We start from the raw sequence: 15095 nt of genomic DNA, 5'->3' as shown, positions 1-15095 counted from the left end.
TGTGTGTGTGTGTGTGTGTGTGTGTGTGTGTGTCTTTCTGGTATCACTAATCCCTGCCAATGCTCTCATCTCAGGGTGAGTCAGCTCTAAAGAGACAGAGAACAGATTTCCCTGATTAGAAAGATATTTCTCAACTCATCAACACTGAACCAGATGATTCGCTCTTTCATCAAAACCTAAAGTCACCATGTAATCAAAAAGGACAATTCTTTTTTTTTTTTATGGATGATTTATTTCTTTTTCTGTGCACATCATTTAAAAAAAACACATCTACCCTCGTAATCTTTTTAAAAAAAGAAGATCTCTTTTCTACTCTGATGACGTGTTTTTGGTGTGAGGATGGGACAACCTTTCACACATGAGATTACAGCAAACTACAACGATTCAATGGTCCAATCAATTCCTGCCCTGCCCTCGGATATACCTCACATTCGGGAAGAAAAGACTATCGCTACTTCCTATTCATGCCGACTTTAAAGAGATAGTTCACCCAAAAATGAAAATGCTGTCATCATTTACTCACCCTCATGTTGTTCCAAACCTATATGATTTCCTTTCTTCTGCTGAACACAAAAGAAGATATTTTAAAGAAGGTTGGTAATTAAACAGTTGCTGGTCCCCATTGACTTCCATAGTATTTTTTTTCCCTACTATGGAAGTCAGTGGGGTCCATCAGTCGTTTGGTTACCGACTTTCTTCAAAATATCTTCTTTTGTGTTCAGCAGAAGAAAGAAAGTCATTAAGGTTTGGAACAACATGAGGGTGAGTAAATGAGGACAGCATTTTCATTTTTGGGTGAACTATCCCTTTAAGTACGGTGTTGGCAGTCAAACTGTAAAGGGTTTGTGTATGTCTTTATAGTGAAGTATGGAATGTTAAAAAAAGTATGTAAAGTATGTAATTGCTGTGCTATAAATTGCACCAAAATCAATTAGATTGTTTTCAAACAGGTTTTCATCTACCCTGCCATTAGTTGGCCAAACAGATTCCACTGCCCTCAACTCATCATGTCATTAGTTAAGCTAGTGTTGCAGTGTCAGACGGGATGCTAAAAGAGTTCGGACAGTGCAAATACACTTTAAATACACTTTTCATGAAAATCAGCCTACAAATGGCACATTCTGATAGGTAGCATATATTTATTCTTTTCATTCCCCAGCGCCGCCATATGTCTTATTTTTTAAACGGAAGAACACATTATTTGCAAACGCATTTTCAAAAACTGTTTTGGTTTGGGCCAGTACTGCATTAACAATAAAAAGGGGTAGGGGGCAGAAGAGATATGCTAAGCAAGGTATAATAAAATAGTTTACAAATATCAAATATATTATTACATTTTTTCCATATGTAATATGGAATCTGATCTGTGCTTTTCAAGTCTTTTACTAATGCTTAAAATGAATGTAAAACACTGAGCAGATTCTCTAAAATAGCTGAATGTAAATCAGTGTGTCTGACAGGTTTTGCTGCTTAGTCATTAAATTGGCTGATTCTCAGACATGGAAGAATGTTTAGATTGATGTGTGTGCACAACTGGAATATGACACATAAAAACACTTATACACAGCGAGGACACCGCACTTCATCGTGACGCAAGGGTCTGGGAATCATAAAGTCTATACAGGGAAAGTCCTTTACTCACCACATACACACCAAATGCAATTTCTGTTTCTATAAATCAATTATTTGAGATAATGAGTCAGTGTGTGTTCTAAGGCCCTGAGGCATGAATATAAAGACTGGTATACCTGTCTCGAGCACCTGTGAGTGTGAGTTACGGGAAGTACTGACACACAACACATAAACACACTGTCTGGGTCACTATACATCATACTGCGCAATTCTTTCAAGTTTTCTTTGCGCTTCAAGTGTCTCAGACCACTTTTATCCATTCATCTAACCTATAACACTCCACACACACACACACACACACACACACGCTTTAATGTGTCTAAAGTCGTCTGGAATGAGTCCTGGTTTAGGAGCACAGCTGTTCATTCAGCTCGTCTCCGGATCTTAAAATACTCTGGGACATCATTAAGACTTCTATAAAGAATCCCAAAATTCCGGAGCCTGCTGAGTCTGTTTCATTCCATCCTGGCAGTCGAAGGCTTTATCCATTTTCTGCTTCATTCTCATTACCAAATCAAGTACTGCTCAGATCTGCTTCCTTTTGTCTTTGCATTTGAAATCAGATCCCTAAACATGGCTTCTTTCTCCAAGGCTATAAAAATGAAGGATGTCTGTAACATTACAACTGAAATGTCTATTCTGTGTGCTTTTGTGCAAACTATTGGAGTCACTTTTAAACACCTTTGTGAATCCTGGAAAGATTCCAAGACATTCCAAGGTTTGGCGGCTCTGTTTCACACCCCTCTGCCGTTCATGGCTCGGACGACAGCATGCAATCTATCACTCATGCTCTTTGACTTGTCAGTACACACCGAAAGAACAGACGAGCCAAGCGAGCATGTCAACACATTATATTATATCCACTGATTAAAATTTTATCAACTATGATCAGAACTGATGGTTGATGGTTGAGTTAATGCCATCAGGTGAAACCCATTCAGGCAATGTTCAGTTCTCAATATTCATATTCTGTCTGTCTATCCACCTCTCTGCAGGCTCATGCAAGCCTAATACACTCATTTATCTCAGAGAGAGAGATTTTATGATGCCAGGACAGGTGTGTGTCTGATTCACCACAGCCTCAAACTAGCTGCAGTCTTTGGTTCTGCAAGGGGGATTTTTCCCCCTAAGGATTATTGGTGGTCTAGAATCAATTCCAAAACCCCAAAACACTTAATAAAACTAATTAAAGTCTTAGAAAATTGATGGCAGAAGATCATGTCTAAGGCTGGTGATTACATATTGTCTAGAAAGTATGTCTAACACCTACAGGTTTCAATCAATTTTATAATAATTATAAAGAAGGAACGAGCATGAATTTGGTCCACTTTAGACGTTCTACTAACTTTACTTTGCAACTTACATGTCAACTAACTCTCATTAGAGTATTAGTAGACTGTCTGCTTAAAATACACTTTATTTTGATGCTCCTCATTCTTCTGACTATTTGTAACTTTGCAAGTCAACTTATTCTACTAACCTGAACCCTAACAGTCTACTTATACTCTGAGTTAGTTGACATGTAGTTGCAAAGTTACTTATAGTTAGCAGAATGTCTAAAGTGGGCCAACAAAATAAAGTGTAACCTAAAAAAAGGTTTTTAAAATGTTGAACAGAAATGGCACTTTCACAAAAAACCGCCCACTCTAACGTTAAGCGTTTTCCAAAAGTTTCTCATCCACACCGAAATGGCAGGCACAATAGCCGTATAAACATACTTATCTAGTTCAATATGCGTCACATGACTAAACATGCATCATCGTTTTCTAATACCTCAGTTTTCACAGTCCACACTACAACGCGAAAACGTTTTAAAATGTATCCACTTGGGAAAGCGTTTTCAAAAAGCTCCATTTTCGCAGGACAAAAATGCCGTCTGAGTGTGGACAGAAGGCCAAACCGGAGAGAAAAAGATGTGTTTTCAAATTAACACGTATTAGTGTGGACAAGGCCTAAGATAAACTGCGTTTTTCCTCATCTTCGAGTGGCTCTGGATAAAAGTGGATAAAAATGTAAACGTAAATGAGTGTGTCCCATGTGTTACAGGAGTAAGGCTTATGACAAGACACAAGAGTGAACAGAGGCTCGGGTCATCTACGTCCAACAGCTGGAATATGTCACATAAATCACTGAGACAGGGAGACATGTTGTGTTTCTTATGTGGTGAAATCAGTCTACTCTCATTCTAAGACATTCTGCTTGTGAGACATCACTGTCATTGAGGTCAGGAAGCAGAGTGAAATGTGCATTAGCTTGAGTCTGTGTGATCACATTCAGATGGAGGAGCTTCTAATTGCTCGCAAAAAAAACAGCATGTCCATCTGGTTCAGATCCCGTGTGAAGGCAAAACGTGTTTGTCTGCTGTACCACAACTACGGCAAAATTAAGCCCAGATATGGCATCAAGGGCATCTGTCGTCTTCGCCCCTTCCTCTCTCAGTCTGCAGTTATTCCCTCATTTGTCTTCATTATTAATTCTGTCCTGTCTTTTCTCAAGTTACCACTCTGTAAAGATCAAGAACTAAGGCTGGCTGTGACACTTTTAATGACCTTTTAATAACTTTAAGTCGAACCAACATGCATTGGCCTACACAAAAAAAAAAAAAAGAAGGTTGGGTTCATCCCCATTCGCCCTCTTCCCAGCTGCATGGGATATGAATAATTATTATTTGCATTGTTTGACCATTTACCTATTTTAGATTTTGTTGAAATGAAGTACCTAAAGTTCAATCATTAAAAAAGGTACATTTAGTTACAATTCAGTGACGGCAACTCAACATTTTAAGTTCAGTCAAGACATTTATTTAAAATTATGAATGAATAAATCACCAAATTTTTTAAGCTCAACAAAATACTCCTGTTTTACAGCGTACAGAAACAAATCCAGGCTATCTTTCAGACAAAGACTGACTGAATTGCCTTGTGCATCGATGCTAAACCTGCCTCAAAAGACATCCAATTCAATTTCTTACACCATCTCATGGAAGCTCATCCACCCCTGGACAGCAAACCATACTCTTTTCAACCAAATATGCTCTGAAATAAAGGCCTCTCTGCATTGCTTTATGGCTACTTCATTGTGTCTGTGTCTACATCCCGACCACAACTCACAGACACTCACGAGAAGCAGCTCATGAGCCGTCGGCCTTGGGCGCCCTACAGGGAATTCTCTCCCCATCATCATATAAAAGAGCAAAAGGAATGACAAATGTGCCATATTTATTCAACTTTTTTAAATGGAAAAAAGTTGATTGTCTTTTAAGGATCTAGTACCATGCTTTTAGGATGCTGTGGTTTCATTATAATACATTTTAATTGTAAACAACTTGTTGTTTTTGAATGCAAAAACATGTCTCATAAAGAAATGAGACCCACTGAAGCAGTTAGATCAGCTTAGTACCGTACTGCTGTCATCATCTGTTACAAAACAGACTAATCACAATAAACCATTAACTAACTGAGGAACAGTTTCAGAAAAAACATCCACGGGGTAAAACGCAGCTTGTCACGGTAATGGAACTAAACAAACAATGTGTTTGCCATAAACACCTGAACGTGTAACACAAGACATCCTGTTTAGGGATCCTAGTTTAGTTTTCCACTGGAGTTCTGCTGCATGCTTTACACTAATTAGATGTGGGTGGATTGGGTTTAACAGGGCTTACAGGCAGTGCTGGAGCTTGCTATGTTGGTATGTGTGTGCAAGTGAGAAACCCTGTTAGTTGGAAAAAGCCTGCATCAACAAGCTGCAAAGAGGAAATGGCCCAAAACGGTTTGTTTATTTATTTATGTTATATACACTGTTGCAATTAATGTACATTTTTCTCATCAAACATTGACATTTATGCACATGATGAATTCACAAAGCATTATGGGTGGTGGAGGTATTGGTAATAGAAAGTATGCACATTTTGCTAGTCATACCCACTAACCAGACCTAATGAACAATCATTAAGGGTAATTACTGAACCATATAAACCAATTCAACAGTGTCCAACACTGTGTGTGTCTGTGAGAGAGAAAGAGAGGGAATGGTACAAACTCTCTTGCCGCCACTTGTGGTTTGGCCATGATGTGGCCAGTGTAACAGAGCCTCTCTATTTAAACTTTCCATCTACAACAGCAAATAACAACAAGTCACAGAGTATGTGTGTGCGGATTGCTGGCCTCATTCTCACATGAGAAAGACACACACTTCTCTGTCAAATCCACTATCCTGCCAAGTAACAGGTAATTTCATCTCTTGCACTGTCAATGTTGTCCCCATTCTCACACTTTCACTACCATCCAATCGAAATTTCAAGCATCCACGGGCATAGAGAAACACTGGATGGAAAGAAAACGCCACTCACTGCTTCCATGGATAATTATAAGCCACCTTCAAAACCAGAGCATATTGATCTTCTGGCAAGAGTCAAACAAGTTAAAAACCCAAGAGTACAGACCAAGGGAGAGTTTGATGGTCAGCATTAAACACTACTGAGGCTTTCAATGAAACCAGTGCTGGTCTTATTCTGAAAAGTAGGAGCTTTTTGACAAGAAACATTTGGTTTGCACTACAAAAATACATTTATAGCAGCATAGACAGTACAGAAGCAGCAACACAAAGGCATCTGTACATAAATTACAATTAGAGAAAGTTATAATGTTGACGTTTCAAATATGAAATTATAAATCTAAATAAAATATATAATTATTCTGAAAAAAAAGTAAGTGTTTCTAACAAGAAACACTGATCCGCACTAAAAAAACTCATTTATAGCAGCATGAGCATACACAACTGGAGGGATCTACAGAGGCAACATAAAGGCATTTATACAGAACATTACTAATATTTATATATATGCACACTGTTGCAATGTTATGACGTTTATGACTCTTTCAATATGAAAGTGTGACTATAGAAACATGAAATGATGAATGAAAAATATTTATACTGTCAAAGTTTTGGTTTCGTTTTCTATCAGTCTGTTTAACCACCTGTTTGCCTGTGTTCCCTTGTTCTCCTTTTCCCGCCATTATCAGTTACCATGGATATTCATTTAATCATCACAGCTGTTCATCATTTAGTTAATAACCATCTGTATTTACAGTGCTATGCATAAGTGAATACACCCATGCTAAAGTTGACAAAAAAGAGGAATAAAAAATCATATTTTGGAAATTGAACTTAATGCCTTAATTTAAAAAATTAGGAAAAATCCAACCTTTAAGGACACCAATTTTCTTTGTGAATGAATAATGTATCGTAAATAAATAAATGTTCTTCCTTAAAATACATGGTGCATAAGTGTGTACACCCCTATGTTAAATTCCCATAGAGGCAGGCAGATTTTTATTTGTAAGTATTTAAAAAAATAAATTTTTTAGGATACTATGCATAGAGATTGGCATGGTTTTATTTCAGTTAGCCTAATAGCTAGTTTGATTTGCATTGAGAGATGATCTTATGGAAAGTACCCCATGCCAATCTCTAGGTATGGTGAAGGCTATGTGATGATGTGGGGCTATTTTAATTCCAAAGGCCAAGGGAACTTTATCAGGATGCATAGTATCCTAAAAAAAAATTTTTTAAATACTTAAAAATAAAAATCTGCCTGCCTCTATGGGAATTTAACATAGGGGTGTACACACTTATGCACCATGTATTTTAAGGAAGAACATTTATTTATTTACGATACATTATTCATTCACAAAGAAAATTGGTGTCCTTAAAGGTTGGATTTTTCCTAATTTTTTAAATTAAGGCATTAAGTTCAATTTCTAAAATATGATTTTTTATTCCTCTTTTTAGTCAACTTTAGCATGGGTGTATTCACTTATGCATAGCACTGTAAGTTCCTCACCTTCACTCATTCTGTGTCCGGTATTGTTTGTGCATGGCACAATGTTTTGAGTTCTGGCTTATGTTTATTAAAGACTGTCGTTATTTATACCTTCTTCTTCATCATTTGACTTATACCGTTACATATCCAATATTTTACATATATATATATATAATTATTCTGAAAAAAAAACGTGTAAAGTTTACAAATAAATAGAATATTATCCCTGCTAAAATGCATCACCATTGTTTGTGTTAAAGCAACCCGTCAGGTAAAGCTAGAGTTTTGGTGAGTCTAAGGTCAATTGCGGGATGTTGGCCGTATGTGTAATTCTATTGATCTCTTTCTGTATAATATGCCCCATATGTACTTCATCTATTGAATGGTGCAGGATAAATCTATTTGTCCTTTTCTTCTTTCTGTCTTTCTTTTTTGCTTGCTCTCTTTTCATGCATGAAGACCTGAAATAATCTGATTTGGCTTCCCTTGAACTTGGCATATCAAGAGACCTGAAATTCATTCGGATCTGTTAGTGTATCTGTTGGAGGTGTTTTGAAAGAATATGCTTCATGTCACTGACATCAGGCCAGACAACACCTCAGAAACACAGGAAAAAGTCTGGAGCCAGAATTAAAACACTGAGCAGCTTTGGGAGACAGGCTGAGAGGATGAGGGTGGGCTTGGGGTCACCGGGAGTTGGGTGCATGTCTAATGCGGTGGAAGACCAACAGTGAAAGTTTAAAAGGTAAGACAGCTATGGCAACTTTTAGAACAACCACCTTATCATGATAGATTATAGTGTGTGCATGTGTGTAATCCGATTCCCGAAGGTCATGACAAATGCTACATTCTCTGAGCGCAATCAGTGGAGTCAATTTGCGCCTGGTTACAAAGGACCTCGCAGGTCAGATGCTTAAGGTCAGAGGACAGGAAGGGAACACAGGGAAGAAGATAGGAATGGAGAGAAGACAGCAAGAGATGCCCCAAATAGAAATACTGATAGATGCATCTGCAGCAGCTGAATTGTGAAGTTCTTGTAAACAAACACACACACACACACACACACACACCATGGCAGCAACCCACCGTCCACATGCCATTTACCAGCCTGTGTCTGGAGAAAACTCCACACACACTCACACTGTTTTACAAACAGTATGTAAACTTCACATGGTATTGATCACAGAAGCTGCACCTGAAGTGACATATATATCAGAAAAAGTTGCATTTACAATTACAATTAGAAAAAATGTAATGAATATTTAAATATTAATTTGTTATTGTAAATATGTTTTATAAATGTTATCTAATATTTCAAAGATGATAAATAAAATAAAATTCAAATAAAAATTGTGAATAATATTTAATCTTGCTAATCATGACAACGATGGGCCTCCATTTACACAGAAGCAAAACTATATACTATAAAATTATTTATTGCAATGCTCAACACATTATGTTGCATTTATAAACACATGTAGTTCAAATAACGTGACAAATCACCTTTATCTTTTCTGATAAATGTGCCATAGTCATTAAGTAAAACAATCTCAGATAAAACCATGAAGATAATCAAGAGTATCCAGATAAACAGATCTGTAACACTTGTTTACTTAACATTTAAAATAACTCAATTGTTTTAACTTCAAATATAAATGCTTAGTATTAATTTAATAAAATAAAATAAAATAAAATAAAACCTTTTCTACAAATGGCTTTTAAATGTAGTTTTTAAAAAAAAAAAAGATAAGGTAAAGGATAACTCATTTCTGTAAAGCAAATTTTCAGAGTTCAAAGTTCAGTAAAACTTACCAGAGCTCTATGCTTATCTTGCTTCTTAAAATATATCCAGAAATGATGACTAAACATGCAGATTTTAGTCTGCAAGAAGTGCTCACACACTCCCTTTGAATGCCTACACAAGTCTGAGAGTTCAATCACTCACACATGTACACACTCTCTGCCACACTGGGTAGAGCTGTGACTGAAGCACATATACGGCCGAAGAGAGAGAAAAGGGAGGGAGCAGGAGGCTGTATAAGAGAGAGACACGCTGTAACTGTGAATAAAGATTCAATAGCACACTAAACCTTTGGCATACGTCCAGCCCACTCATTATTTCTTTCTTATCAATTCTCTCTTTAGCAAATCGTTTCAATCTCTAACGTTGACTTCACGCTGCATCTCCTCAAATTAACATTCCAATGTCACAGGATTGAATTCAAGATTTCCTAGAAATTGAGAAACAACTCAGATTTGAGTGTACAGCTTCCAGAGGTGAATGGAGGACATCTCTAAAAGGAAAAGTATAGTTGGTTTCACTGACCACATTGACATGCCCCTGATCTATAATGAAGAATATGTATAGAAAACAGTGTTACATGCACATTATTTTTCAATTAAACTCCAAATTATGCTTAAAACTTTATTCCAAAAATGAGCTGGAATATTCCTGTGTGCATGAAAACAGCATATTCTAAATAAACTAAGAGACATACATTCTTTTCCTGCTATTCTCCTCTGGTAATACTTGACTTGCTCGCTCTTGCCATTTATTGCAATATATATTACATATAGCTATGTATATTACACACACATACATTTATATACAGTATTACAAAATGTAATTAATTAATATAATTCACTCATGAATTCTCATTCATATCCTTAGTTAAAACACTGACCTCTTCGCTTCTTGACTTTTAACAACTGTCTGTATCTAACACAAACAGAATAACCTTGTATTGTACATATATAAAATAATCTATGAAAAATGCAATGCACTATAACATTCAAAGGTCTGTAAGAGTTTTCTTTTTTGAAAGAAATGAATACTTTTATATAGCAAGGATACTCAAAATAGACAGTAAACACAAAACATTGCACTGTACATCAAATAAATTCTGTACTTTATATTAATCAAAGAATGCTGGAAAAAAAATCTGTCACGGTGCACGGATATGAATACATTTTCTGTTTTATTATATTAGGTATTCTATCTTTATTAAATTCTACTTTATTATATTTTCTTATTATTTTTAGTGTTTGCATGACCCAAAAGAATTGATTAAAGTAGTATTTGAGGCCCATTGTATTCTGGGTATTATTCTAGAACTCTATTGAAGCTAACACAATAGCCAAACACAGAAAAACAACTTCTTGCTGCTTCAGCTTTGCCGTTGCCCATGCCAACATGTCCAGGTCACAGTCCAACGGGCACCTCACCAACATTCCCTCACTGACACATTAACACAATCAAACGGGTTGAAATTTGTAATGGTTGGCAAACAGTGCAGTATATATGAAATATGAAAAAGAAAATTAAATATTTATGCAAGATATAACACAATTCCAATATTGGAATATTAATCAAACGCTGAACAACTCATTCATAAACCAGATTTTGTGATTCTGAACAGAATCGACGAAAAATCCATTGCAAATATTTTATACTTTTGTGTCGTTTAGTTGGGCCGTATTAAGAATTTCAGTAATCTTTAGGACAAAAATAGAACTCCTAGTCTTGGTTAGAAGAGCCCACTTAGCATTGATCTAAAAACAGAGCTAACGGCACCTGGTCTCAGTCAAACAGATGGCATTCACCTGTTTCATCAGTGCATTCTGGGACAGTGAGAGACAAGATACAGAAGTAAACAGGCCGTCTTATCACTGATCATTTATTTTTTGGAACTGGCACAGGCATGTTTTATTTGCACAATAACACAATTGTGTTGTATACAGTACAGTTAATCCTTTATTTGGGGTGAGGTTGGACGTGTTGTGGCATATTGAGATTGTAACTTTTCGCAGACCTTCATGGTAAGTTAGTGACTCTCGGTCTTTCAGTCAATAAACAGGTGGAACACATGGGTGGGGTATTTATGGAGCATGTTGCTTAGAACGCTCAGAAAGTACACATACCCTCAGAAACACACACAACAAGAGACAAACACTCATATGTGCATCCAGGCATTTTTAAACCAGCACACAGTGTGATGCACATCCACACCTTTTTATATTTAGAAAAAAAACGCTAGCATTAAGAAGTGTGATTGCATGACTACTTTCTCCGTTACTAACACTACTGCAAGATTTGCATGTACACACTCCGTGTCCCACACCTAAACAGTGCCTCTCTGTGTTTATTTATCTGACCAATGAGGTGCTCATGTTACACAACCATTCCTTTAGAAACAGGACAAAGTGGCAACACAATTTACTTTATTTATTCATTATATTTTACACTTGATTATTTTAGGTAAATTCAATTATTTATACCTTTACCTCAGAGTAAAGATATAAAAAGTCAATTGTAAGATGTTTAAAATAAATAAAGCTTGCTGTGAGATATTTACACTGCAAAGGCAGCACAAAAGCAGTATCTAGTGTATCCAAAAGTGATGATGCTTATTGTTTTCTCTGTAATTAATCTCCCATTTTTATCAGTTTAACCCATTCAGGCCAATTTGCGGATTGGTTGCAGGCATTATAATGTTGACAAGTAAATCAGCTGGCTTCAGCCTTCCTTCATTTACAAAAATGAAAAGTTCTATAGGTGACTCTACTGAAACATTTGAAAATGATGTTGAAACCTATTTTTACTAAGACCAACCAATAATGTAAAGATGCCTTATGAATACATAACAATCTATACAAATAATTTATTTTTTAGAACAACTAATAACAGCACCTAAAATAATATTAATAATAATAATAATGCAAATTATTCCGCCTGACTCTCATCCTTCTGTTCAAAAGGTCTTCCAAAGGTCATCTCAGAATCATCTCAAAATGCTTTTCCAATTACCATGACAACCTTTGCATTTCTCCAAAGAAAAGAAAACACAAAGTAAAACAAACTCTAGTCCTCTCCGGATGCACTAAGATGCTGAATAGTACAAGTTAAGCAAACAACACTAACAATTGCACTCTAAATAAATAAACCATTAATCTGACAAACAAATCTAAACACAAGGATTAATGATGACTATCATCTATTCAGTGAAGTTAATGATGGTGAAATACATACACAACATTGAGAAAGATTGTGTTCAAAGACCAGCACTGAAGCTCAGATGAAATTGACGAAAGGTTTCTCTGGATTTTGAGCTGGTAAAAAGGTTTCTTTGTGTTTCTGTTTGAGTTTACACAGCAGATATACATAGTGTATTTTACAGTTCCCTCCCAATTCTCTTGTCTCTGGTGTGTCGTCAACCTGTATTAATGTGTTGTACACATAGTTGGACCAAAAAGTAATCTTTCATACTGTATTGTGTGTGTTTGGGGTTGAAATATGGACTTCAGTTGTTGGTAAATCAAAACCTGAAGAAAACAATAAAACTAGATCAACTGCATAAACACAGTCAAAAACTCTCACTGACATCTGCCTCAAACGCACATTTATTTCATTTGGCTTTTGAAATTGCTAAGGTTTCCAGCACACACACAAATCAATGTATGCCCAAAGGCACGAATGAGCTACAAAGTTGACATGCTCCTTATTTTACAGAACACAGTCAATGTACAAATCATACAGATCCAAATCTGATGGAGGTATTCTAACTGCTGTTAAACAGATCCATTCAAGGACAGATACACACACTCCCATAACTGATGTCATCTCTCATGCAGGAAGCCTTTTCTGGCTGTGTTTTGCATCCTTTTGCTCATGGACATCTGTTGAACTGTATCTGTTAAACGGTTCAGAGATTTCCAGAACATTCTCTAACAACAGCCTAATGTGTGTCTTTACATTGTGTTCACAAATATGTAACATTTGAGTCGTTAAGGTCACACTGCAAGATAATGAAGTCATACTGCGATATATAAAGTGAGATATAAAGTCATAGTGAAAAATATATGGTCACACTGCAAGATAATGAAGTCATACTGCGATATATAAAGTGAGATATAAAGTCATAGTGAAAAATATATGGTCACACTGCAAGATAGTCACACTTTGAGGTATAAGGTCACACTGTGAGACATTAGGTCACTGTGAGATATAAAGTCACATTGCAAGATATACTAAAGTCACACTTTGATATGTAAAGTGAGATATAAAGTCATACTGAAAAATATATGGTCACACTGCAGGATATAAGGTCACTATATATATATAGTAGTGTGATTTTATATATATATATATATATATATATACACACAGTATATATACATATATATATATATATATATATATATATATAGAGAGAGAGAGAGAGAGAGAGAGAGAGAGAGAGAGAGAGATATATATATATATATATATATATATATACATACATACACACACACATATACCCTAGTCAAAATACCTATACGAAATGCATCTAAAATACATTTATTTTATACTAAGTATACTACAAATCCATAACGTATTTACTGACATATCACTTGAGACTTATTGGTATAAATATTATAATTAACATTTGTTTGTAGTACGTCTTTATTGCACAATGCATATTTCTAAATATTAAGCCTAAAATGTGTTTTAATATCACTATTAGTAAGGTTAGTATGATCACTGTAAAGTCGCACTGCGAGAAATAAAGTCACACTGCGAAATACTGTATAAAGTCACACAGCGATATATAAAGGCACACTACTAGATATAAATGCACACTGTGAGATATAAAGTCACACTGCGATATATGAAGTCACTGTGCGAGATATAAAGGCACACAGCGAGATATAAAGGCACACAGGGAGATATGAAGGTACACTGCAATATAAAAAAGTCACTGTGTGCGATATATAAAGTCACAATTCGAGATATAAGGGCACACTGAGAGATAAAGTCTCAATTATTAAAAAACAGTTTGCTCCTTAAAATGTCACAAGTAAATGTATGCCCAGTCATAATGCTCTTCTCTATCATTTCTATCTTCTGTCATCATTCTTATCATCACACTCTTCTTAACATCAGTTTAAACATTTATGATTTTCTGTCTTGCAGAACACAAAAGAAGATTTTCTGAAGAATGTTTCAACTGTTTAAATAAACAGTTTCCTGTTTATATATATATAGCGGTCCACATTTCCTAATTCTTGTGTGAACTATCCCTTTAAATTAAAACAGGGTTCTGTCCCTCAGACAAATTGGGTTTGAAGCTTAGTTTAAGGTTTGTGTTGGACGTGTCTCATAAACTGTTAAAACCATCAGTGATATTCACCAGCATACGCAGCACTCCACATCTAAATCAACTTTACATTTAATGGCTTTGCTTCAAAAGACGCACTAAGGTTTATATTAGATCACATATCATACTTTAAAAACAGCTCAGTTTCATGAATGAGCAAAAGTACAATCATCTACAGTTACACTATTAAACATGACACCGTTCAATGTGAAACGGAAAATTTTTCACATTGATAAATGCCAAAATACATTAATCTTCATGTACACACTCGATGACTTCAGCCGTCATAATCGGACCACTGCCAATACAGACTCCTTCTGCCCTTTCACGTGCAACTGTGGCCTACATTTGACTCCAGTAAGTTCCTGCACAGTGAGCGAAGCCATTATATAAGTGAATGATTCAGTTGACCCCGACCACTGCCTCCCTCAATGTAGACGTTTATAGAGTCGGTAATATCACAGGGGTCAGTTTAACAGGCGAAACTAAATGCTCAGAGACAC

General features: G+C 35.9%; 1 protein-coding gene across 4 annotated transcripts in view; it reads right to left on the bottom strand.

The window, feature by feature from the left end:
• The window catches only part of palld (palladin, cytoskeletal associated protein), an 82890-nt gene that overhangs the window by 47100 nt on the left and 20695 nt on the right, over nt 1-15095 (bottom strand). The window lies entirely within an intron of this gene.

Source organism: Rutilus rutilus, assembly GCF_951802725.1.
Source record: "Rutilus rutilus genome assembly, chromosome: 15".
Lineage (NCBI taxonomy): Eukaryota > Metazoa > Chordata > Actinopteri > Cypriniformes > Leuciscidae > Rutilus > Rutilus rutilus.
The sequence above is the reverse complement of the archived record's forward strand: the minus strand, read 5'-3'. Positions and strand labels throughout refer to the sequence as shown.